Source organism: Balaenoptera borealis, assembly GCF_965194805.1.
Source record: "Balaenoptera borealis genome assembly, chromosome: 5".
In the NCBI taxonomy this organism is placed as follows: Eukaryota; Metazoa; Chordata; class Mammalia; order Artiodactyla; family Balaenopteridae; genus Balaenoptera; species Balaenoptera borealis.
Window position 1 is genome coordinate 38,670,857 of NC_138862.1, and position 27,044 is coordinate 38,697,900.

The 27,044-nt window shown below is 34.2% G+C and overlaps 1 protein-coding gene and 1 long non-coding RNA gene across 6 annotated transcripts in view; both read left to right on the top strand.

The window, feature by feature from the left end:
• LOC309628921 overlaps nt 1–20,935 on the top strand; it is a 289,641-nt gene extending 268,706 nt beyond the window's left edge. The window contains exon 2 of the long non-coding RNA XR_014244785.1: nt 10,728–20,935. This is a non-coding gene — a long non-coding RNA (uncharacterized lncRNA). The remainder of the gene's footprint in view (nt 1–10,727) is intronic.
• CADM2 (cell adhesion molecule 2) overlaps nt 1–27,044 on the top strand; it is a 1,026,782-nt gene that overhangs the window by 532,738 nt on the left and 467,000 nt on the right. Inside the window, exon 1 of one of the 5 annotated variants that reach the window (XM_082392435.1) lies at nt 10,748–10,770. The exons of the other annotated variants lie outside the window; for them this stretch is intronic. The gene's annotated coding sequence lies outside the window, so the exon portion shown is untranslated. Of the gene's footprint in view, nt 1–10,747; nt 10,771–27,044 lie in introns of those variants that run through there. 5 annotated transcript variants of the gene reach the window in all.

Consider the following 27,044-nt stretch of genomic DNA (forward strand, 5'->3'; position numbering starts at 1 on the left):
GATCCTGAGATGGGTTGGCGTGACAATGAAGACCTCAATTAGAGTGAAAAGAAAGTTTTCTGGAATGAAAGAATTCAAAAGGGAAAATAAATTAATGGGAACTGATCGAGGTAGGAAGACTGGTACCTCTTTATTTGAGACTACAAGTACAGTGGGAATCATGTAAGTGCAAAATGAAAAATTCCTCGGTCTTATTTTGAACTTTAAAAGAAGAACTTAAGTCCAGTAGTTTAGAACGTGAGAGATTTTAATACTTGAGAGCAAATCAGTAGAGTTGATGAACAGAGTGAATTAGAAATAAACACCCTGATCTCGAAAGAATGTTGGTGTACTGTGTGTGTGTGTGTGTGTGTGTGTGTATGTGAGAGAGAGAGGGGGAGAGTGTGTGTGTGTGTGTGTATTTTGGGCTGTGTGTGTGCATGTTTTCTAGAAAGAGTGGCTAGAGATCACTGCCCAAATGAAGCCACATTATATATGTCACAAGTATGCTGTGAATATATTAAATCATATTTGATGTTTTCATAAAGAATTTATTTTGAAAGACAGAAAAAGGGAGAAGACCATTGGGCTAGAAATCAAGATCTGTAGGACCCTAGGCAAATCACTCAACCTCTCTAAACTGTTTCACATTTAATACTTAGAACATACCTAAAGTCCCTACCAATCTTATATTTATGTATCTATCCAAGCATCCAAGAACTAGGGGTGTATATAAATAAACCCTAATAAGGGAAAGTGGAAATAACCATGGACTACTGGTACAAGGTTTCCATAAGAGCCAGACAGCAGAGTATGTTGGAAACATAATGCCTGATGATATCGTTATCTCTGTTGTGGTCCAAACAACATTGCAGTTTTTATCCTAGGAGGCCATTGTGGTCTGGTTAGGAAATTAATGTACTATTTAGCTTTCCCCAGTGAATATATTTTAAAAAATAGATATAGACACAATTAGGTAGCATGATTAAAGGATTCAAGTTACATTTATTGTTTTCAGTTTTTGTTTTGTTTCTTTTTCCCTTTGCATTTGTATTTTTTTTAACATCTTTATTGGCGTATAATTGCTTTACAATGGTGTGTTAGTTTCTGCTTTATAACAAAGTGAATCAGTTATACATATACATATGTTCCCATATCTCTTACCTCTTGCGTCTCCCTCCCTCCCACCCTCTCTATCCCACCCCTCCAGGTGGTCACAAAGCACCGAGCTGATCTCCCTGTGCTATGCGGCTGCTTCCCACTAGGTATCTATTTTACGTTTGGTAGTGTATATATGTCCATGCCACTCTCTCACGTTGGCACAGCTTACCCTTCCCCCTCCCCATAGCCTCAAGTCCATTCTCTAGTAGGTCTGTGTCTTTATTCCTGTCTTGCCCCTAGTTTCTTCATGACCTTTTTTTTCTTTTCTTCTTAGATTCCATATATATGTATTAGCATACGGTATTTATTTCTCTCTTTCTGACTTACTTCACTCTGTATGACAGACTCTAGGTCCATCCACCTCACTACAAATAACTCAATTTCGTTTCTTTTTATGGCTGAGTAATATTCCATTGTATATATGTGCCACATCTTCTTTATCCATTCATCTGTTGATGGACACTTAGGTTGCTTCCATGTCCTAACTATTGTAAATAGAGCTGCAATGAACATTTTGGTACATGACTCTTTTTGAATTATGGTTTTCTGAGGATATTTGCCCAGTAGTGAGATTGCTGGGTTGTATGGTAGTTCTATTTTTAGTTTTTTAAGGAACCTCCATACTGTTCTCCATAGTGGCTGTATCAATTTACATCCCACCAACAGTGCAAGAGGATTCCCTTTTCTCCACACCCTCTCCAGCATTTATTGTTTGTAGATTTTTTAATGATGGCCATTCTAACCGGTGTGAGATGATATGTCATTGTAGTTTTGATTTGCATTTCTCTAATGATTAATGATGTTGAGCATTCTTTCATGTGTTTGTTGGCCATCTGTATATCTTCTTTGGAGAAATGTCTATTTAGGTCTTCTGCCCATTTTTGGATTGGGTTGTTTGCTTTTTGATATTGAACTGCGTGAGCTGCTTGTAAATTTTGGAGATTAATCTTTTGTCAGTTGCTTCATTTGCAAATATTTTCTCCCATTCTGAGGGTTATCTTTTCGTCTTGTTTATGGTTTCCTTTGCTGTGCAAAAGCTTTTAAGTTTCATTGGGTCCCATTTGTTTATTTTTGTTTTTGTTTCCATTTCTCTAGGAGGTGGGTCAAAAAGGATCTTGCTGTGATTTATGTCATAGGGTGTTCTGCCTATGTTTTCCTCTAAGAGTTTGATAGTGTCTGGCCTTACATTTAGGTCTTTAATCCATTTGGACTTTATTTTTGTGCATGGTGTTAGGGAGTGTTCTAATTTCATACTTTTACATGTACCTGTCCAGTTTTCCCAGCACTATTTATTGAAGAGGCTGTCTTTTCTCCACTGTATATTCTTGCCTCCTTTATCAAAGATAAGGTGACCATATGTGCCTGGGTTTATCTCTGGGTTTTCTGTCCTGTACCATTGATCTGTATTTCTGTTTTTGTGCCAGTATCATACTGTCTTGATTACTGTAGCTTTGTAGTATAGTCTGAAGTCAGGGAGCCTGATTCCTCCAGCTCCGTTTTTGTTTCTCAAGATTTCTTTGGCTATTCGGGGTCTTTTGTGTTTCCATACAAATTGTGAAATTTTTTGTTCTAGTTCTGTGAAAAATGCCAGTGGTAGTTTGATAGGGATTGCATTGAATCTGTAGATTGCTTTGGGTAGTATAGTCATTTTCACAATGTTTATTCTTCCAATCCAAGAACATGGTATATCTCTCCATCTATTTGTATCATCTTTAATTTCTTTCACCAGTGTCTTATAATTTTCTGCATACAGGTGTTTTGTCTCCTTAGATAGGTTTATTCCTAGATATTTTATTCTTTTTGTTGCAGTGGAAATGGGAGTGTTTTCTTAATTTCACTTTCAGATTTTTCATCATTAGTGTATAGGAATGCTAGAGATTCCTGTGCATTAATTTTGTATCCTGCTGCTTTACCATATTCATTGATTAGCTCTAGTAGTTTGCTGGTAGCGTCTTTAGGATTCTCTGTGTATAGTATCATGTTCTGCAAACAGTGACAGCTTTACTTCTTCTTTTCCGATTTGGATTCCTTTTATTTCTTTTTCTTCTCTGATTGCTGTGGCTAAAACTTGCAAAACTATGTTGAATAATAGTGGTGAGAGTGGACAGCCTTGTCTTGTTCCTGATCTTAGTGGAAATGGTTTCAGTTTTTCACCATTGAGGACGATGTTGGCTGTGGGTTTGTCATATATGCCCTTTATTATGTTGAGGAAACTTCCCTCTATGCCTACTTTCTGCAGGGTTTTATCATAAATGGGTGTTGAATTTTGTCGAAGGCTTTCTGTGCATCGATTGAGATGATCATATGGTTTTTCTCCTTCCACTTGTTAATATAGTGTATCACACTGATTTGCATGTATTGAAGAATCCTTGCATTCCTGGGATAAACCCCACTTGATCATGGTGTCTGATCCTTGTAATGTGCTGTTGGATTCTGTTTGCTAGTGTTTTGTTGAGAATTTTTGCATCTGTGTTCATCAGTGATATTGGCCTGTAGTTTTCTTTCTTTGTGACATCTTTGTCTGGTTTTGCTATCAGGGTGATGGTGGCCTCGTAGAATGAGTTTGGGAGTGTTCCTCCCTCTGCTATCTTTTGGAAGAGTTTGAGAAGGATAGGTGTTAGCTCTTCTCTAAATGTTTGATAGAATTCGCCTGTGAAGCCATCTGGTCCTGGGCTTTTATTTGTTGGAAGATTTTTAATCACAGTCTCAATTTCAGTGCTTGTGCTTGGTCTGTTCATATTTTCTATTTCTTCCTGTTTCAGTCTCGGCAGGTTGTGCGTTTCTAAGAATTTGTCCATTTCTTCCAGGTTGTCCATTTTATTGGCATATAGTTGCTTGTAGTAACCTCTCATGATCCTTTGTATTTCTGCAGTGTCAGTGGTTACTTCTCCTTTTTCACTTCTAATTCTATTGATTTGAGTCTTCTCCCTTTTTTTCTTGATAAGTCTAGCTAATGGTTTATCAATTTTGTTTATCTTCTCAAAGAACCAGCTTTTAGTTTTATTGATCTTTGCTATCGTTTCCTTCATTTCTTTTTCATTTATTTCTTTTTTTTATTTTAGAGGCAATATTAATCTATATTTTAGTAGTTTTCAATTTACACTTTATGAATAGTACTTTTTTTTTTTTCTGATCTGATCTTTATGATTTCTTTCCTTCTGCTAACTTTGTGGGTTTTTTTGTTCTTCTTTCTCTAATTTCTTTAGTTGTAAGTTTAGGTTGTTTATTTGAGATGTTTCTTGTTTCTTAAGGTAGGATTGTATTGCTATAAAGTTCCCCCTTAGAACTGCTTTTGCTGCATCCCTTAGGTTTTGGGTCGTCGTGTTTTCATTGTCATTTGTTTTTAGGTATTTTTTGATTTCCTCTTTGATTTCTTCAGTGATCTCTTGGTTATTAAGTAGTGTATTGTTTAGCCTTCATGTGTTTGTATTTCTTACAGATTTTTTCCTGTAATTGATACCTATTGTCATAGTGTTTTGGTCAGAAAAGATACTTGATACGATTTCAATTTTCTTAAATTTACCAAGGCTTGATTTGTGACCCAAGATATGATCTATCCTGGAGAATGTTCCATGAGCACTTGAGAAGAATGTGTATTCTGTTGTTTTTGGATGGAATGTCCTATAAATATCAATTAAGTCCCTCTTGTTTAATGTATCATTTAAAGCTTGTGTTTCCTTATTTATTTTGATTTTGGATGTTCTGTTCATTGGTGAAAGTGGGGTGTTAAAGTCCCCTACTATGATTGTGTTACTGTCAATTTCCCCTTTTATGGCTGTTAGTATTTGCCTTATGTATTGAGGTGCTCCTATGTTGGGTGCATACATAGTTACAATTGTTATATCTTCTTCTTGGATTGATCCCTTGATCATTATGTAGTGTCCTTCTTTATCTCTTGTAATAGTCTTTGTTTTAAAGTCTATTTTGTCTGATATGAGAACTGCTACCCCAGCTTTCTTTTGATTTCCATTTGCATGGAATATCTGTTTCCATCCCCTCACTTTCAGTCTGTGTGTGTCCCTAGGTCTGAAGTGGGTCTCTTGTAGACAGCATATATATGGGTCTTGTTTTTGTATCCATTCAGCCAGTCTATATCTTTTGGTTGGAGCATTTAATCCATTTACATTTAAGGTAATTATCGATATGTATGTTCCTATTACCATTTTCATAATTGTTTTGGGTTTGTTATTGTAGGTGTTTTCCTTCTCTTGTATTTCCCGCCTAGAGAAGTTCCTTTAGCATTTGTTGTAAGGCTGGTTGGGTGGTGCTGAATTCTCTTAGCTTTTGCTTGTCTGTAAAGGTTTTAATTTCTCCATCAAATCTGAATGAGATCCTTGCTGGGTAGAGTAATGTTTGTTGTAGGTTTTTCTCCTTCATCACTTTAAATATGTCCTGCCACTCCCTTCTGGCTTGCAGAGTTTCTGCTGAAAGATCAGCTGTTAACCTTATGGGGATTCCCTTGTGTATTATTTGTTGTTTTTCCCTTGCTGCTTTTAATATTTTTTCTTTGTATTTAATTTTTGATAGTTTGATTAATATGTGTTTTCACGTGTTTCTCCTTGGATTTATCCTGTATGGGACTCTCTGTGCTTCGTAGACTTGATTAACTATTTCCTTTCCCATATTAGGGAAGTTTTCAACTATAATCTCCTCAAATATTTTCTCAGTCCCTTTTTCTCTTCTTCTTCTGGGACCCCTATAATTTGAATGTTGGTGCAGTTAATGTTGTCCCAGAGGTCTCCGAGACTGTTCTCAGTTCTTTTCATTCTTTTTTCTTTATTCTGCTCTGCAGTAGTTATTTCCACTATTTTATCTTCCAGGTCACTTATCCGTTCTTCTGCCTCAGTTATTCTGCTATTGATCCCTTCTAGAGAATTTTTAATTTCATTTATTGTGTTGTTCATCACTGTTTGTTTGCTTTTTAGTTCTTCTAGGTCCTTGTTAAACGTTTGTTGTATTTTGTCTATTCTATTTCCAAGATTTTGGATCATCTTTACTATCATTATTCTGAATTCTTTTTCAGGTAGACTGCCTATTTCCTCTTCATTTCTTAGGTCTGGTGGGTTTTTGCCTTGCTGCTTCATCTGCTGTGTGTTTTTCTGTCTTTTCATTTCGCTTAACTTAGTGTGTTTGGGATCTCCTTTTTGCAGGCCGCAGGTTCATAGTTCCCGTTTTTTTTTGGTGTCTGTCCCCGGTGGGTAAGGTTGGTTCAGTGTGTTGTGTAGGCTTCCTGATGGAGGGGACTAGTGCCTGTGTTCTGGTGGATGATGCTCGATCTTGTCTTTCTGGTGGGCAGGTCCACATCTGGTGGTGTGTTTTGGGGTGTCTGTGGCCTTATTATGATTTTAGGCAGCCTCTCTGCTAATGGATGGAGTTGTGCTCCTGTCTTGCCAGTTGTTTGGCTTAGGGTGTCCTGCACTGTAGCTTGCTGGTCATTGAGTGAAGCTGGGTCTCGGCGTTGAGATGGAGATCTCTGGGTGATTTTCATCGTTTGGTATTACATGGAGCTGGGAGGTCTCTTGTGGACCAGTGTCCTGAAGTTGGCTCTCCCACCTCAGAGACACAGCCCTGATGCCTGGCTGGAGCACCAAGAGCCTTTCATCCACATGGCTCAGAATAAAAGGGACAAAAAATAGAAAGAAAGAAGATAAAATAAAATAGTTATTAAAAAATAAATAATTATTAAGAAAAACATTTTTAAAAGTTAAAAAAAAACAAAAAACAAAAACAGAACCTTAGGACAAATCGTAAAAGCAAAGCTGTACAGACAAAATCACACACAGAAGCATACACATACACACTCACAAAAAGAGAAAAAGGGAAAAAATATATATATATCTTTGCCCCCAAAGTCTACCTTCTCAATTTGGGCTGTTTCGTTGTCTATTCAGGTATTCCACAGATGCAGGGTACATCAAGTTGATTGCGGAGATTTAATCAGCTGCTTCTGAGGCTGCTGGGAGACATTTCTCTTTCTCTTCTTTGTTCGCACAGCTCCCGGGGTTGAGCTTTGGATTTGGACCTGCCTCTGCGTGTAGGTCACCTGGGGGCGTCTGTTCTTTGCTCAGACAGGACGGGGTTAAAGGAGCAGCTGCTTCGGGGCCTCTGTCTCACTCAGGCCGGGGGGAGGGAGGGGTATGGATGTGGGGCAAGCCTGCAGCGGCAGAGGCCAGCATAACTTTGCACCAACCTGAGGCGCTGTGTGTTCTCCCGTGGAAGTTGTTCCTGGATCACAGGACCTTGGTAGTGTCGGGCTGCACAGGCTCCCGGGAGGGGAGGTGTGGATAGTGACCTGTGCTTGCACACAGCCTTCATGGTGGCAGCAGCAGCAGCCTTAGCGTCTCATGCCCATCTCTGAGGTCCGCGCTGATAGCCGTGGCTCGCGCCCGTCTCTGGAGCTCCTTGAAGCAGCGCTCTTAATCCCCTCTTCTCGTGCACCAGGAAACAAAGAGGCAAGAAAAAGTCTCTTGCCTCTTCGGCAGCTCCGGACTTTTTCCCGGACTCCCTCCAGGCTAGCCGTGGTGCACTAACCCCCTTCAGGCTGTGTTCATACCGCCAGCCCCAGTCCTCTCCCTAGGATTCGACCTAGGAAGCCGGAGCCTCAGCTCCCAGCCCCCGCCCGCCCTGGCGGGCGAGCAGACAAGCCTCTAGGGCTGGTGAGTGCTGGTCGGCACCGATTCTCTGTGTGGGAATCTCTTCGCTTTGCCCTCTGCACCCCTGTGGCTGCGCTCTCCTCCGTGGCTCTTAAGCTTCCCCCCTCTGCCACCTGCAGTCTCCGCCCGCGAAGGGGCTTCCTGGTGTGTGGAAACCTTTCCTCCTTCCAGCTCCCTCCCACTGGTGCAGGTCCTGTCCCTATTCTTTTGTCTCTGTTTTTTCTTTTGCCCTACCCAGGTACGTGGGGAGTTTCTTGCCTTTTGGGAAGTCTGAGGTCTTCTGCCAGCATTCAGTAGGTATTCTGTAGGAGCTGTTCCACATGTAGATGGATTTCTGATGTATTTGTGGAGAGGAAGATGGTCTCCGCGTCTTACTCTTCTGACATCTTGAAGCTCCTCTCCCTGTATTCAGTTTTAAAATATTATACCCCCATACCTATAATTTAAAGAAATTTAATTGTGTTTTGTCTGTGAGAGGAGAGATAGTCTATAGTGCATTAAAAGTTTTAGTTTGTTAGCAATCACGTATTTTCAAGAGGAATATTATGGAACATGTGTTTATTATATAATAATAAATAATTACATAAAAAATGAAATAAAACCAGTCTGTAGATAAGTGTCTGATTTCAGACAATAGCCTGACACAGTTAAAATCATATTGTGTCCTGAACACAGTCTAGACATGTAGGCAATATTAAAATTAAAATGCTCTATCCATGTTATGCATCACTCATTAAAAAAAAGTATAGTATTTAGCTCATTATGAATAATGAGAGAATCTTCTTATAATCTCACAGAGTGCCAATCTTCCTATAATTATGGTAATAATAATTTAGAATATGCCCTTTCAAAAGAATCTAGGACAGTCTACAAATAATAAACAAAAAATAAATCAATCTGGGCTCACTGCCCAGATTATCACAAATATGTATAATGGAGCAAAGAAAGAAAATAAATACTTATAAGCACAACTGACTCCATGAGGAGGGGAAAAAAAAGCACAGTAATTCATTAAAACCATGGTCAAAAACAATTACAGGCCTCTCATGAATCTCTTTTATGAAAAGCTACGTGTATCTGTATATAAAGATTTTTTTTTCTTTAGAATTTTTCTTAAGTCCCTTTGAGATAAATACATAGGAAACAAAGGAAGCTTTTACCTGTCCTTCCACCATTTTACATGTAGGAGAAATATCATCCAAGGAAACTGTGATTTACCTAAAATGTGGAAATCAGCCTTAACTATGTTAATTGGAAAATCAGCATATTCCAATTAGAAATCCTACCTCTTACTACAGATACTATGTGAAATGAATTACATTTTTATTGGTAAATAGCAAATTGGAATTACTGTTTTACCTGCCAGAAATTGCCCCAAATTGCTCCCTAATGTCCTGTTGATGTGGCATTCCAGTTTATTGAACCACGAAACACAGTTGTTTTATTTCTAGTTTTAATTTTTAAAAAGTTTAGTGAAATTTTGTTCTCTGAGCTTAACCAAGTAAAAGTTAAATAACCAAATAAACAAAGATACCTTGTGTGTCTAGTATCTAGTTCTGGATTTTATTGGGCAGTAGCTTAACTTCCAATTTTTAGTTTGTATATGTGTTTCATTCACATATTCTTTCATCCATCTATTCATTCTACAAAAAACATTTTGAGTTTCTACTACAAGTCTAACACTGCTAGATGTTAGAGTCAAAAAGTACATAGGATTTCTGATCTCATGGCGCTCAAAAAAGAATGGATACAAAAAAAAAAAAAAAAAGAATCCAAAGAGAGTTCATAAACTCTAGTCTGAAACATGCAGTGTAAAACACAGATTCCTAAGGAACATATGAGAATAAGCAGCTAATCATTTCACAAATTACATTTTGAGTTTTAAGTGTATCTTCTTTTCATTTACAATCCTTCTTTTTATTTATAGCAGGTGATGTAAACTACTTCTGCTTAAAATGATACCTCACCTATCAGAAGAGTCTTAGGTGCCCTATGATTTAGGCTCCTTTCTCAAAATAGAAAAATGTTAACTTTTAAGGATCATGAATGCTCTTATTTTAGAAGATCTCAACACTTTATTTAGCTTTACCTGTAAGTTTGCTAATATAAGTAGAAAAAAAATGACATTTCCAGTCTTACCATAGTCCTATAATTTTCTTTTATTTCATAGACATGTAAAATGTACATGCCATGCAACATGTAATATGATTTGTAATTCATAGACATAGTATAATTATTTAGATACTTTATTATTTCCATTTCATTGTTACTAAACGTGATTTTAAGCAGATATGGGGACTTTCCTGGCAGTCCAGTGGTTAAAACTTCATCTTTCAATGCAGGGGGTGCGGGTTTGATCCCTGGTTGGAGAGCTAAGATCCCACATGCCTCACAGCCAGAAAACCAGAACATAAAACAGAAGCAATATTGTAACAAATTCAATAAAGACTTTTTAAAAATGGTCCACATCAAAAGAAAATCTTTAAACAGATCTGAATTCTAAAATCTCCTAGGCAAGTAAATGTGGATAGTATGATTGATACTGTAGTAGAACCATGAACAATGCATCAGTGGTAAAGATGTTTCTAAGATCTTTTGGGAACTAATACAGTTCCACAAAGCTTTTGTTGATATTTTTACTTGATTCCTTATATGCTGATGGCAGAAAAGAAATGACAAAAATAGAAGTCTTCAACTCAGTAAAAATGTAGTCACCACCAAGTCATCTATAAAGGCTCTTTTGCCTATGCAGTTTTGGAAACAACTTATTCCATTTGATTTTGTCACAAGCATAAAGATCTCTGGGGTGCAAAGGAAAATAGAGGTTGGAATGAGAGTTGTGATTATTTATTTGCCGCCTTATTTTGTCTACTGAAAACTTCAGACAAATATTCTTTTGAAACTAACAGCATGTTTTGTTTCTTTCTGTTTTAGGTAAGCATATTCACTGTTCCTGGTATAATCAGACTGCACCAAGGTAAAACAAGAAAATGTAACAATGATCAATATGTAAATATATATGAAACTTTAGAAAAAACAGTTAAAATCAAGTTTCATTTGGAACTAAATACTGGAAATACCTTAGAAAATAAAAAATCTAAATGTTGAGTTTTTGTTTTATTCTGATGTCAGTGCCATAAACTTGCAATATTTGAAAATGTGTGTCATTTGGAGTATTAAAAATATTTATTAATTTCTAATGCTATTAGGACATTTCTCACATCTTAAAGTGAGAAATGCAAATCAGAGTAAATTTTACACACAAAACATTATGTAAGAAAGTTTGTTATCAATATGCAAATTAATATATTTGCTGCACATATTGGATTTAAAAATAAATTAAAATATAACAAGTGATTTTTCAAATACTAGAAGATGCTTCTAATACATATTGTTTTTAAAGGATATACATTTGTATGCAATATACTTATAACTAGGAAAAAATAGAGTAGTATTAGTCAATATTATTTGTCACTCTGAAGGTTAATTATCAATCAATCTTAGTTAGAAATAAATTTCTCCAGAAAATAAATTATTTTTCTAGGAGAAATAGGCTATGGTCCGTAAAATTCATATTACTTTTTCCATAATAAATCAAATCATAGTTAAGCATGCTGTTTTGGTATTCACAACTGAAAAAGCCAAATTTAATCATAGTTATAGAGTAATATAAGTTCTAACACTTTCTAGAAATATGTGTAACATTTAAACATATATTGTATGAAATTTGTTCATTTCCAGTGTCTTTTATTTCAAATAAAAGAGTGTTTATAATTACTTTCCATTTAGCTTGCTTCTTTGGCTTTTTGCACTGAAGGCCAAGAGAATTCAAGTTTGTAGGAGCATATCCTGTACAGTATTAGTAGGCATTTTTAGGGACACATAACCAAATTTAGTTCCTTTTGGAACAAAGACAACAAGTTGATGGTTCAGGAACCTACGGGCTTTAGAGTTTAGTACTTTTGAGCCCAGCAGCACTGGAAGTCTCATTATCTCAGAAAAGAACAAAGTATTTTTAATTAGAAGAAGTGCCATCATTGTTCATTATAGTAGTTTCAAAGTAAATAATGTTCTAATTGATGCAGCAAGGGTGTTCTCCTTCCTCCAAACAAACAAGTGAACCTTACCTTTAGTAAGTAGTGAGGCTAAATTTTACTTTTATTTTTAAATAATCATGCTAAAGATGTGGTTTATTTTTCTGAATTTAATAATTTGATATGATTTTAAATAAAAATATATCAATGTCAATATGATCCAACTGATCATTTATAGCAGTGGATTGAGAAGAGAGAAGGCTTGTTTGGCTATTGTTTTACTCTCTTTTTACTGTTTTGCTTTTCCTTTAATGTGAGTTGTTGGGACTCTTTGTTAAAAGATGTGCTTTTTGTTTTAATTAGAAACTAATATTTAATGGGTTAAACTGAGACTTCTTTCTGTTAGCATAGATAAATTTCTACAATGTAAGAAAGTGTGGGCAACTTTTTAAGTGCTTCGTAATTGTGTTTCTTCGGAAAGGTTTAGTAATATCTGTTTGAGTATTGTAGTACATATTTAAAATCATACATTTAAGTCAAAAAGTTATTTTCCTTCATCTCAAAATGTATCTGGTAGGGAGAAAAAGTTCAAATTTTTTGTCAATGTGACCACTGTTTATAATGATAATGAGATATCGATAATTTTATAGAAATATACAATCAAAACTACTCTATGACCTCAAAGCAAAATAGTTTGACTTACTGTTCCATATTCAAAAACTTGAAATAAGTGAAGAATCTTATGTTTTTGATTAAATAAATCTTAAACAGAAAACATTTTAAACTTTTGTTGATGAAAAACATTTTTAAACTTAGTATAGTTTTCTGTTTAACTGCAGAATTAGAAATATACTTAAATCTTTCTCTGATGACTGTGAATTATGCCATGTATCAGGGTCCAATGCAACAAATGGTCTAATAGAACATTGTAAGAATGAAAGGTATATGTAAGGATGCTATTACCAAAACAAAGAAAAAATGTAAACAAAAGCAAAAAACAAAAACAAAAGCATAAAATATTCTTAACCATCCCATAAATTAGGTTATTTTCTTTTCATTTGGCATTTTCTCTGAAATAAACAGCAGAACAAACTTGTTGACATTTATTGTTAGTTCAGTTCCAACTAATTGGTGCTTTACTTAATGTTAGTATTCCAGACTACATGATATATGTTCTTTGTCCATTTGAGGCTACACTTTGAATGTGAACACCCAACAATGGCACCATGAGTCTAAGATTGATAGTTATTTGATTTAGCAACATCTGTTGTTGTTTGATGTACTCCAAGCACCTGCTCTTCCTTGAAATTCAACATGCAATTCGATTTACTTTCATGACACATAACCTCGACAGAAGAATACTATTGCTGTTTATACACAGGTATTATAATTAACAGTTGTATGTGTCTTTGGTCAGCAAATGTCTATAGACTGGGTCAAACATCATTAACTTTAATCAGAACAACAATGGGCAAACACTTTGAATCACTTACTCCATAAACTGTTGTAGAGTTCTTTTATGTTTCAGGGCATCTAGAGTCATTTTTTCAACTAGCAATCCTTTCTTTTAATGCTCTTGGAGAATTAATGAAAACACAACAATATATGTTATCAGAACGATATTCTTTCCTGTGTTTGTCATTGTATTTCAAACCTGTCACATTATACAGTTGTAATAAGAAATATACCCAGAGACAGACACTGCTGTTTATTTAATTCTCTATTCACATTTTGTAATATGCAGCAACACAATAAAAACCAACGTAATTTTAACTGAATTACACTGCTTCAAAGTTTATATGGGGGCACACAGGGATTTAGGATAAATATAAGAGTGATCATGCTGAGGATTAGAAAGGTCTGATCAAGGGTTTTCTGGGCAGAAAAATATCTATGAAAACCAAGCAAAAGTGTATTTGTCCTAGGAAAAATGTGAACTTTATATAATACCATAATAGTGATTATGTGTATTGTAATTCTAAGGAGACCTGATGTCCTGTAATGGACTATGCATCTGATACCCCTTTTCTAAGGAAGTCTCTTGCTTAGTGTTAACAATCCAGTGATATCTTGTGACCTTTTCTATGCAAATATGAACAATTTGAGGCTATCACAATCTCTCATGCATTGCTCCTTAAAGGGACATTCTTAATTGCTTTTATAGTCTCAGTTTTATTTTAACCTCCATTACTTGTAATATCTTCTTTGAAGCTTGAAATTAACTTTTGTTTCTTCACTATTTTATCCTTTCCTATTTTGGTAAGCCATGATTTTACTTTTCTACTAAAGTTCTAGGGGGTTTCATGCAACATAGACATGATAAATTTAATATGATAAAGTACATCTTTATTACATTATTCTCTTACTCTCATTCACTGGAAGAGAATTATATAATTTTCCATGGAGATCATTCAACGATGTGCTGTCCCTTTGCATATGGAAGCAAAATTAATGATAGTGTAATAGTAGAATATACACTTTGTAGTGTTTACTTGGTAATAAAAGCTTTTGCACCATCTCAATTAGGTTCTTATTAACTCAGCCTTTTTGTGATCAACAGATAAACATCTATTAGGAGACTGACTTGGAAATCAAAGCTGTGACCTTAGTTTACTCAGAATGGTACTCTAAATAATTAAGCTAACCAACCCCATCTAGCTCATAATTTAGGGGAGAGAGAGAATGAGATCAGATAACAAAGCCAGCATTACCTTTTAGATACTCTTTTTCTACCTAAGTGTTTCTTTGGAATAGGTTGAATATGTCATCCCATCCTTAAAGTTAAATGCATTGTTCTTTAAATATACTCTCTTCCCTGCTCAGTTATGAAGCAATGACAATGCACATTTTCTTATTCTAAAAATAAAATAAGGCAATTTAACTTTTGTGTTCCCCTGTAATTATAAAATGGTGGGAAGTTTAGTTTTTAAGTGACACAAACTTGGCATCCTTATTATGGAAAGGAAATCAAATGTAATCATGATAAAATGATTAAGTATTTTAAAGTTTCAAATGGGCAGTGGATATGCATTCGTAAAAAAATTTGATAATACTCGTGATCATCCTGGCCTCATTGCCACAGTCCTCAAATGTTCGAAGCTCTTATTTGAGTAAGCAATGGATGGTCAAATTTAGTCCATGACATTGGATGTTGCCTGAGTGGAGAAGCTGTGTCCCGTTTCCCTTTGTGATCCCCCTTTACCTGGCCTAATGCTTGGCACATTTTTAGTCGCTTACAAATATTTTTGTTATTGCTGTTGACATACATATTTGTTAGATTATTTTACAGAGGAAAACTCTATCTTGACTGTATGCCAAATTTCATACAACATAGCTATAGTGGAATTTCATGAATTATTTCTTACAAATTATCTGTCTTAAACTCCTTCTTAAATGAGGCAAGGCGAGTTATGTAGGTAGGCCGGCAGAGAGATACCTACCTACCTACTTAGCTATTTGCCTACCTATATACATATATGGATAGAAAGATAAGAAAGATAATTGTTTAAAAATCATTGTTAAAAAAATAATTGTTCAGTATCAAGTCTTTTAGATTACCAGAGATTTTAGAAGTATAACCATTAATATTACATAGTAGTTTTCTTAATAAGCAGTAAATATTCAGTGTGCAATCTTTTTTTCTCTTCCAGAACCAATGCCAGGTTCTTGAGATATACAAGGGAGACAGCATGAAATCTATTCCCAAAAAGTCATGATCTATTGTAGAACAAAAATAAATATTTTTTATCTATAAAAAGAGATGTAAGAAACATGGTCCAATTGGGGGAAATAACTTCTAAATGGACAAAAATACTTTGTTTTAAAAAATCGTATTTCCAAAATTCTACTTTTGAACTAACGGGTTTAGTGGTTTGACATTGGCAGTTGAATAAATGCATGGGTAAATTCAAAATTAAATGAAAATTATTTGTTTAACACCATTTACAGTATACATTTACCTAAACCCATTCTTCTTCCTTTATTTTTCTAACATATTGCAGATTACTTGTTTCCTGTTACTCCTTTGAAGGTTTTGTCCTCATTTCTCATGCATAGTTCTCTAAAAATATACTAGTGTGTAGACAGAGAGACCACTCAGGTTATTCTGAGTTCAAAATAATGCTCTTTGAATTCTCCTGTGGGATCATAAGCGTGGATATATGATTATCTTGTCTCTTAGCTCAAGAAAAAAATGATGATAGTGTGATGGTTAGGGTTTTTTTTTTAATATTCACATTTGAATTTCAGTTTTCTCCTTTTTCTACATAAAGCAATTTAAGAAAAGCTTCCTATAAAATTCTTGATGCTACAACTGCTTGTGGTTAGCTTTAATACTTAGAGATTTGGAGCTACTTCAAATTAATCCATTTTTAAAATTTTAGAACATTCACTATTGAATATTAAGAAATTTTGAATACATTCTGGGATTCATATACTGAAACAATGCAAAAAATAACATTTTTCTCAACATATATGCTCCTCTATTAAAAACCAAATGAAAAACTCTAGTATAAATTATTTCTAGGCCCAGTGCATAATCAGTGGGAATCTACTTCAATCCATATGTTCATTCTCAGCTGAAAACATACCCTCTGTGTTCCAGCCTAAATTATTCAGTCATTTTACATCAGGAATTTGGGGATCTCAGTAATACTAGAATTACATCTTTATCATGATTTTAATAACGTGACAGCCACGACTATTGTTGACTCTGTATTGCAATTTTTTTTACTTTTAGTTTGCTCTTTTAGCTGCACAGTTCTACAGATAGTATCAAGAATGCTTTCCAGACGCTTTTCCCATTCATTTAATAAAAATATTTAATGACAACTAGAATAATAAAAGGTAAATTATTTAGAAAGCAGTGTATATATTATATGCATCCCATTTTCAAACAGTGTGAAGACTAATATCACTAGGCCAAGTACAGTTTCTCAATTAAGAACACCATCTATTTCTCACTGAGCCAAATACTATTTCTTATGTAAGTTCTGATTCAACCACTGAATCAAATTAATTGTTCTGGGGGATAGAAGAATGGCAGTAGGCATATGATGAATACAATGTTCATTTTTGCTCCTGTTTAACAGCACTCTTAATGATAGTGAGTATACTATCTTCTTAATTATTTTGGAAGACAAATGCACAGCTATAAGACAATTCAGTGAAGTTTTCTGCCACTATATTACAAGAACCAACTTTTCTTCAGTTTTCCGTAACATGTACTTCATTTTCTTCTGAGCCCTCAAACAAAACATCTTTCAAATCCCTATTCCCACCAACATTCTGTTTAAAATAGTCTAGGCTTTTTCTATCAAATGCTTCAGAGGTCTTTCAGCCTCTATCCATTAGTAGATTCCAAAGTCACTTTGCCATTTTCAGGTATTTGTTACAGCACATTCCACTTTTGGGTATCAAAATCTGTATTGGTTTCCTGTGTGACCACTGTAATAACTCACCACAAAAGTGTTGGCATAAACCAATAAAAATGTATTCTCCCACAGTTCTGGAGGCCAGAAGTCTGAAATTAGTATCACTGGGCCAAAATCAAAGTGTCCAGAGGGCTGCGCCCCCTCTGTAGGCTTTAGAAATGAACCCATTCCTTGTCCCTTCCAACTTCTGGTAGCTGCTGGCATTCCTTGTGCTGCATCATTCCAGTCTCTGCATCTGTGGTCACATTCCCTCGTCGTCTTTTCTGTGTTTCAAATCTCACTCTGTCTCTCGTAAAGACACTACAGTGGCATTTAAGGCCCACAGAGATAGTCCAGGATAATCCCTCCATCTCAAGATCCTCAATTTAGTCACATCAGCAAAAACCCTTTTTTCTTATAAAGTAACTTTAGGACATGCTATCTCCAGGGGGCATTTTCAGCTTACACAGGTAGCATCTTAGAATTCTGCTTACCACTTCCCATAACTAAGACAGTTGTATATATCTTTCAAAGTACTTCGGGACTATTAATATTTTTATTATATTTACTGAATATCACATAAAGTGTGTGTTTTGAATATATTTATAACATAACATTAGCCAATAGTCTAGATTAGGCATAGTAGAAACTTTTCATCTCCTTGTCCAATTCCAGTTGAATGGTAGTGGCTCAATTAAGAAGAGGTTTCAAGTCCACATCCAGGCTTAATTGGAAGTGTGTGTGGGGTTGTTGCCCAGTCACCTCATGTTTGCCCTTCATAGTCAACTATAGTAATGAAAGATAATCTGATGATCATTGGAAAATAAGGGATAAGAAATAAATATGTATTTAAGCACTGTCTGCCCCTTCAAGTTAATATTTTATTTTCTTCTTTATAATATTACTGATTCCCTCCGTAAAAGTATTATTGGATTTTATTATCAGCTAATTATTTACTCAATTGCATTTTTGGAAAACTTTAAATCAATGTTTTTATTATATAATCTGGCTCTTCCACTAACTAGATCTCTGGCTTAGCATTTCTTCTTTACCTTAGAATAATACCTACCTTGCATGTTCATTGTAAAAATCCAATATTGTATGACTAACTTTTTATTAATGGGGTCAGGCATTATTATTTTTGTTGCCATTTAACCTGCTTCATTAAGGTATTTAGAAGCATGATATCAAATTTATATTTGTTTTGGAAAGTTGAAGTCCTGTGGAGAGCTTGGACTATAAGTCTATGATTGAAATTCAGTATAACCACAGAAACAGCATTGAGTTGTAGAGTTAAATGATAGTTAGCTTGGTTTTCAATTTGGAGGAAATACTACATTATTTGGCAAAGTTCCTGGTATTATTTTAAATATATGAAGAGAACTTAGAGAAAGCAATTCAGTACAGGTTGGTTTTTCTTATGCCCACTGAATTTGGAAAGAGATTGCATAATGAAAGAAGGTTCTACTTCACTGAGTAAAAAATGCAAAATATATTACAAAACAGAACATGTATTTATTAACAATTAATATTAATTTTCTCAATCATACGCACTAAAATATGCCAACAATGCTATTGTCCCTGGAGACGTATGTGAAATATCCATATGTTTATTCATTTTAATTTTTTATGCATGACATGCTTAATTAGTGTGTATGATTAATTAAAGGACATTGTAACAGATATAAACTTTAACTCTTCCATTTGGAACTGAGTGAACAACACTGCCTGTGAATTTTCATAGATATAAGTTCCAAAAATTTTCATCAAATGTCTCCTTTTAAAGAAGTCCGATGATGATTATGTATTTTGTTGAAAATTGTTATTTGTGTAATACTCTTTGTGTTTAATATATGAATAAAACACAAGTAAATAAAGCAGACTTTATCATTTATTTACCAAAATAATTTTTGCAAGAATGCATATAAATACATTAGTCACTTTATTTCATGTATGTAATACAAATTTTGAATTTTCATAGCCAACAAATAAGAAGGAAGCTAATGTTTTTAAACACCTATTCTTTGCCGTGCACTGTGACATAGAAACTTTATTTGCATTGTTTCAGTAAGTTCTTACAGTTATCTTGTTAGGTACGTCAAATAATCCCAGTTTTATACTTGAATCATGATTATAAAGAGTTGGCCATTTGGATGTTTGCATGGATTCATTTTCTGTTGGACACTCCTCAGCCATCTCTAGCTTAGGTCAGACAGGAAAAAGTAAAACAAATTAGTTTGGTTGTCTTAATATAGTCCTTTAAATGTATACATTAAAGAAAAAAATCATAGTGATTTTAGGAAAATTTGAACTAGAAATTTTTAGACATACCAGCTAGTAAATGCGTGTTTTTTTTGTTTTGTTTTGTTTTGGGAGTAAAAAACATCTTACTTCCATATCATTGTAGATGGAGAGGTGAATAGCATTATTGTCCATTGCAGTTTTTGGTATGCTAAGCTCTGATAGTTAAGTTAGATTGGGCATTTCCAGTTTCCAGTGGGAATAAGTTCTATTCCATTAAAAATGCTGTGTAATATAACCTGTCTTCAAAAAGGATTAACTATCTACCACCAAGGTACATGACATACCACATAATTTCCCATGTTAACTCTTGAAATTATTCAGTGATCTACTTTTCCTAATATAATCAGTTTTCTATTAGTATAGTGAAAATGAAAGTAATTGTCTAGAAAAAGCCAATGTAAATTCAGTCTTCCTTAAACTATCTAGAAAATTGAAAAAAAGTGAATACTTTAGAACAGGTTTCTGCATGCTTATTTGTGTTCTCTGCTTAACTTTGGATGTACCACAGGTGTATGTATATATATATTTTTTTCCCTTAATTTTAGGAAAATCCATTATATAATTTAACTAAGACAACTACAATAAATGACCTCTTCTCAAGAAATTAACTTTTTTCCCCAGAAGAACTACGTATCCATATATGAAAGCTTTCTAGATCTTTGCTATCTATATCCATTTTTTACACTCTTTATCAGCTACTTATGGCTATATACTTAATTAACATCATTTGCATTTAAGTGTGATGATTTAGGTCACTCTTTCACGTTTGCATTTTTGTTTATTGAAACAAAACACTCTAGGAATTGTTTGCATTAACAGTTGTAAGCTCATAACTTTCGCTGAAAGTAAATCCTTTCTGTAAATGAATATTTTGAAGATGGAAAGTAATTAAAGATTAACAAAAGTAAGCAAATACTTACTTTTGTAATTAAAGATTAACAAAAGTAAGCAAATACAAATAAATTTGCACATAAGCAAATTTTAAAAGCTCCTTAATTATTATTTAAAGGACAATGGATAGATTGGATAACCAATCTTCGCAAAAAATTCAAAATCCTGTAGCTAATTTACATATTCAGTGAGTCCGCAGAATTCATTCACATTTGACAAGTGAGGGAATTGTGGCAGAGAGTTTAGAAGATTTATGGAAAGTCATTCAAAAAAAAAAAAAAAAAACAATGAAAGAGCAGGATATGATATAGAACATTCTTTTCCTGTATACTTGTGTGGTGATACTCAAGTACCAAGTACGTAATTGAAAAGAGGGAAGAGATATGGGGATATATGTATATGTGTAGCTGATTCACTTTGTTATAAAGCGGAAACTAACACACTATTGTAAAGCAATTATACTCCAATAAAGATGTTAAAAAAATTAAAAAATAAAATAAAATTGATTTGAATAAAAAAAAAAGGAGTACTGTGATGAACCACTCCTGCTAATGGGGAAGCAAGCCTTCCCTCAGGGGTGTGGATCCAGGAGAAGTAGTGATAGCCATTGTTCCAAAGGATACCAGTTAGCAAATCACCTTCCCAGGGCTCTGAATGAGTGCTTATAGGTTTGGGAAAATACCCCTCTTTTGTTAAAGACAGTATTTTTTTTTTTGTCTATACTTAAAACAGAGCATATTGGAAATAGCCTCCAATATATAGTGAATTAATGAATGACCAAACATATTTTAATTTCATATTAATCATAGATAGAGGAAGGAAGGCAGCATCATAGAAGAAATTAGAGTATGTCTGACTCCTAGATTCATCATTTGTACATGAACGAGGGCAAGATACATGACCCATGTTTCTTTTTCCTTATGGTAAAAAGAGATTAATAATCAAACATAGCTCACAGGACAATTGGAACATGAAAATATATAGATAAAGGACTTAACGTGTATATTGAGCAATCAATAAAATGGCAACTGGATATATTTAGGTATGTGCACACATGAATGCATTTTCTTATTGGCAAGGAAAAGTACTTCTTTTCCTAAATATAAATCTAATTGCTCACTTATCTGAAATTTTTCCTCTAGCTTCAATTGCAAATATCCTTAGTAAAAGAGATAACATATCAATAGGAGTGAAATGTATAAGAAACTGATTTTTTTGTTTTCTCTTTTGCTGGAGAGGAAGCATTGGAGCATAGGAAGGTGCTGGGTCTGTTACAGAGAAAGGCATGACTACAGAGAGTTAAAATGGAATTGATAGTTAAATAGACTTTTGTTGATCTATTTGTAGATAAGCAGAAAATGAGCAATGGTGCATAAGTATACCTTAGCCCAACAAGAAAATTAAACTGATTATTGGTTGGTCAAATCAGAAATACATTTAATATATTGTTAAATAATTGGGGACAGATATAATTTGAGGAGGCTATTCAATTATGAATGCCAAGGTGTAGAGACCCATCCAGGTTGTAAAGAAATCATCAAACCTTTTCTAATGTATCAATCGGTAGTTAATGCTATAAATTCCCTCCAAAGTACAACTTTAGCAGCATCTCAAAAATTGTCATATATTGTTTTTCATTTTTATTCATTTATTTAGATGTTTGTTATTTTCTAATATTTGGGAAAATATTATTTGTTATTTCTAATTTAACAAGAAAACATTCTGTTTTTGTTTTTGTTTTTTTACTTGTTCAAAGATATACTTTATCTGGCTTGAATACTTTTAAATTTATGAAAATTTGTTGCATGCTCTAGTATATGTTCTATCTTTTGATCTGTGTTTTGTGTGCCCTTGGGAAGAATGTGTAATCTATTGTGGATGGAATGTTCCAAATTTGTCAGTTAGGTTAATTTGATTGATACGGTTATTCATATTTGCTATATCCTTATTGATATTATGTCTACTTGTTCAATCAATTATTGATAAAAGGGTTGTCTTAGTCTCTTCAGGCTGCTGTAACAGACTGGCATAGACTGGGTAGCTTACAGACAACAGAAATTTTTTCTCACAGTTCTGGAGGCTAGGAAGTCCAACATCAAGGTGCTGGCAAATTTGGTGTCTGGAGAGGACCTACTTCGTATTTCATAGATAGCCATCTTTTTGCTGTGTTCTACATGGCAGAAGGAACAAGGAAGCTCTGTGGGGTCTCCTTCATAAAGGCACAGTCCCATTTCTGAAGTCTTCACCCTCAGGGACCTAATCGCCTCCCAAAGGCCCCGCTTCCTAAACCATCACATTGGGGGTTAGAATTTCAACATATGAATTGGTATGGGGGCACAAACATTCAGTCTGTAACAGGGGTTGTAAAACTCAGGCTATGATCGTGGATTTGTTTACTTCTCCTTGCAGTTGCGTCAATATTTGTTTCATGTATTTGAATTTATGCTAGTATATGCATACATTTTTAGGATTTTTATATCCTCCTGACTGATGGACACCTTTATCATTGAGAAATGATACTCTTCTTTTCTGATAATATTCATTATCTGAAATCTACTTTGTCTAATGTTAATATCGTCAATTCATGTTTATTGCTCTTTATAAACTTTCTCGTTTTAAAACACTCTCAGATTTATAGATAGAAAAAATTATAAAGGAGTACAGAGAGGCTCCATGTACCCCACAGTACAGTATATTTCTTACAATTAATAAACCAATACTGATAGATTATTATTAACTGAAGTCCATACTTTATTCAGATCCTTGGTTTTAACTTAATGTCATTTTTCCATTCCAGCATCCCATCCAGGACACCACATTACATTTAGCAGTCAGGTTTCCTTGGGTTTCTCTTGACTGTGATAGTTTCCAGGTTCCTTTTATTAGTGTTAGCATGCTGTGTCTTATTTCATCCTTTTACTTTTAACCTATTTATGTCTTTTTATTTAAAGTATGTTTCTTCTAGGCAGCATGTAGTTAGGTCTTACTTTTTTTTCCAGATGACAATCTTTGTCTTTTAATTGGGGGCAATCTTTACTTTTTAAGTTATTCCTATATAATGTGATTATTGATATGGTTACCTTTAAGTTGTCATCTTTCTATTTGTTTTCTATTGTTTTAATTTGTTTCCCCTTTTTGTACTTTCTTTAAGATTGAGTATTTTTATGGTTCTGTTTTTCCTATTTTTTGGTTAATTGTCAGTAGCTCTTTTCTATTTTTATAGTAATTGCTTTAGTGTTTATAGTTTACATCTTTAACTTAGCACAGTGTACTTGCAAGTGACATTATGCCACTTTACAGAGAGAAAAAGAACCTTACAGTTGTATACTTCTATTTTTCCTTTTCCAACCTTTGTGCTGTTATTGCCACACATTTTACTTTTACTGTTTATAAATTTCACACTATATTGTTGTCATTTTTTATCAAAAACTCAATTATCTTTTCTCTCCAGCACTCTGTTCTGAAAACTATGGCCACCTTGGGAGTCAGCCAGGATCCTCCTGGGTTTCCTATCCCTGCAGTGAAACATGGAAATTCTCTCAGTACAGTAATCTGGAGTATTTCAAGGTCTCACCTTGTTTGTCCATCTTCAGGGCTCACTGTCCTTTATTTGTTGTCCGATGAACAGTGTTTTGCAAACTGCTACTTCATGTATTTTATTCCAGTGGGAGAGTAAATCTTGTCCTTGTTACTGCACTTTGGCCATCTAAAATAGAGTACAATACTTCATGTGAATAGTGGTACTTTACAAGTACTCTAGCAGAAAGTTGGAACCTCATGGGAAGAAACACACACACACAGACGAGTTTATCTCCTCAAATCCCAGGCCTCCTTGTACTAGGAATTACGGAAGTATATTTAAAACAAAGCAAAGATTTAATGTTATGTACTTATGAGATATATATGATAGGAAGAAACAAGACTTGGGTCTGATGACCTGGATTAAATTCCAAGAATGTAGCTCTGTGACTGAACAAATGAGGTAGTCTGTCTTAGACTTGTTTTTCTCATATGAAAAGCCAAATTAATAATGCCAAGTTCACAAGATTATACTGACAACCAAAACACCAAGCACACTATTTAGCTGATTACAGAGCCTCTAAAATGCTTGTTTATTTCTGCATTAACATGGTTGTGATTCCATATCAACTTGGATAAATTTCAATGCCCAATATGTCAAGATACTAGTATGTATAATAATTTACCATCTTGAAACTCTGTAAAAATAAACTACCATCCCATTTTATAGCTAAGGAAATGGTATCTCCATAACATGATTATAGCTGAATACACAAAATGAGTAAGCATTTTCTGTAAAATTTGAACTCAGTTCATTTTTGATCCATGTTTTGTTTTGTTCTGTTTTGTTCTTTTTACTTCTCCCTGCAGAGTTTAGCCTTCTTTTCATAAAATAATTTCCAAGAATATTTTATTTTTAGAGATATGAATCTAATACCAGAATTTTCAAACACTCTTGACTGTCATTTGCTATTTCATGCACTAAATATATCTAAAATTCTATAAAACCTATAGTTATGTACTGCTACTTCCACAAACCCTCCATTATAATAAATATTCAAAATGCTTTTCTCAGTAAGTTAGCTTAATTTTATACACAAAATTAATATGTTAAACTATTATTGTTTTCCTTAAAATATCATTTTTGGCTATCACACTTGCAAAAGGCTCTTAATTAAGGTCTGGAAAAATATCAAAATGCACACCCATGACAAAACAGCTACCACTTTTTATAGTTTATGATTTAGTATGTTTTGGTTATTCTTTATGATATAAATTTCTGTCATGTATACTACAAATTGACATTGTCAAAAAAGCAGCATATTTGAGGACTGGAAAATGTCATAACCACTCTTAAAATCACATGCTACTATTTTATGATAGTATTTTATAATGTTTTGCATTAGAAACACTCTGGTTTATTATAGTGAGGATTTCATTTTTTCCCCCCTAGTAGTAATAACTTAGGCTCTTTCAGTGTAACATTTTCTTTTAGTCTATTTTGACTTGATCTCCTTTTCTGTCAAATATTCTTTGGTAAAATATTATAACAGACCATTTTTCATGTATGATCTCTGAGACTGTATTTCTCAGTCTGATTCCATGTCTCCTATCTGCGCTTAGAGACACATGCTGCTTTTTCCACAGTCTCACAAGCACAGAAATCCACCTTTGTATCACCTTCCAGGTTTATACATTTTTCCACTGGCCAAGTACTCAGCAATCTGTCTTGTTACTTTTTCATGTTTCTCTTCTCAGGAACCTCTCCTGTCACCCTACTCATGTAATCATTGTAAGCACCCTAAGTGCCACATACCAGTTCACTGCCATGCTTGCCCATGCTATTTTGAGAAAATCTTGGAGTAGCTTAGTACTAGAGAAGCAGTGGGGAAACGTCAACATACCCACATACGCATATGGACAAGCACGTGTAAATCTTTCTCTTTATAGCTTAAGAGCTCAGAATCTGGAGTAAGCTTTCTGAGTTCAAAGCCCAGCTTTTTTTTTTTTTTTTTTAATTGAAGTGTACTTGATTTACAGAATTGTGTTAGTTTCAGTTGTACATCCCAGCTCTTTTAAAAATAGTTGTGTAGCGTTTGACAAACTGCTTAACCTTGTTGTGTTTCAGTCTTCTTAGTAATAAAATGGGAATAATTAACGTACTTACCTATGAGTGTTGTTATGGTTAGAAGAGGACCTGATATGTAATAGTTGTCATGTAAATGTTAGCTATGACTACTGCTACAGCTAATGCTACTACCATTACTTTTGCATCACTATCATAGTAAAAGTAAAGATTCATTTAGGCAAAAGTATGCCAGAAGCAAGGTATTGATTTTGGAGACTTATGTGATGCCATGTCATGTATCTCTCCCACACTGACCCCAAATCTAGAGCATCCCTACTAATGTTGCTTATTTCCTTCTTACCATAAACATCTTCTCTTAGGAAAAACAAAACAAAGCAAAAAATAAAACATGATTTTTTAAACATGATAATAAATAATCTTTACTTTTAAAAGCTTTCTACTTTTTTTTTAGACAGGAAGACAATCAAACAAGGGAAATAAATAGCTTTATTAAATAAATTTTTAAGCATTGCAAAACTTTACATGTATCAATTTTTAAATCCGACTACCCTATCAAGAAAATATTATTGTACCATTTTACAAATAAAGTTATTAAAGTTCATAAAAAGTAAAATAGTTTGTTCAAGATCAAATATAAAGTAAGAGTTGGTATTAAATATCAAATCCAGTCTTTTCTGGTTCCACATAGAGAAATGAAGTCTTAAGTCCAAGCCTGGAATTTCTGATTGAGTAACACTAGCTGAATGGAAAGGTATTTTGAGCAGCTGGTGTGATTGGACATTTTCTAAGTACACCTGCAGTTTCTACTTATAGTTGATAACCTTATGTTTCTAGGGCTTTCTCAAGTTTTGTGAAATAGGTAGGCAGTAGATAGGGTGGCACACACTACTCTTTTCAGTTCAGAGCAAAGAGAGCTGCTCTTGTCTTACATCCATTGATTCATTAAGTTAATTAATTCCCAGTATATGAGACCTTATTGTTCTTTTAGTATACTATTCACTTA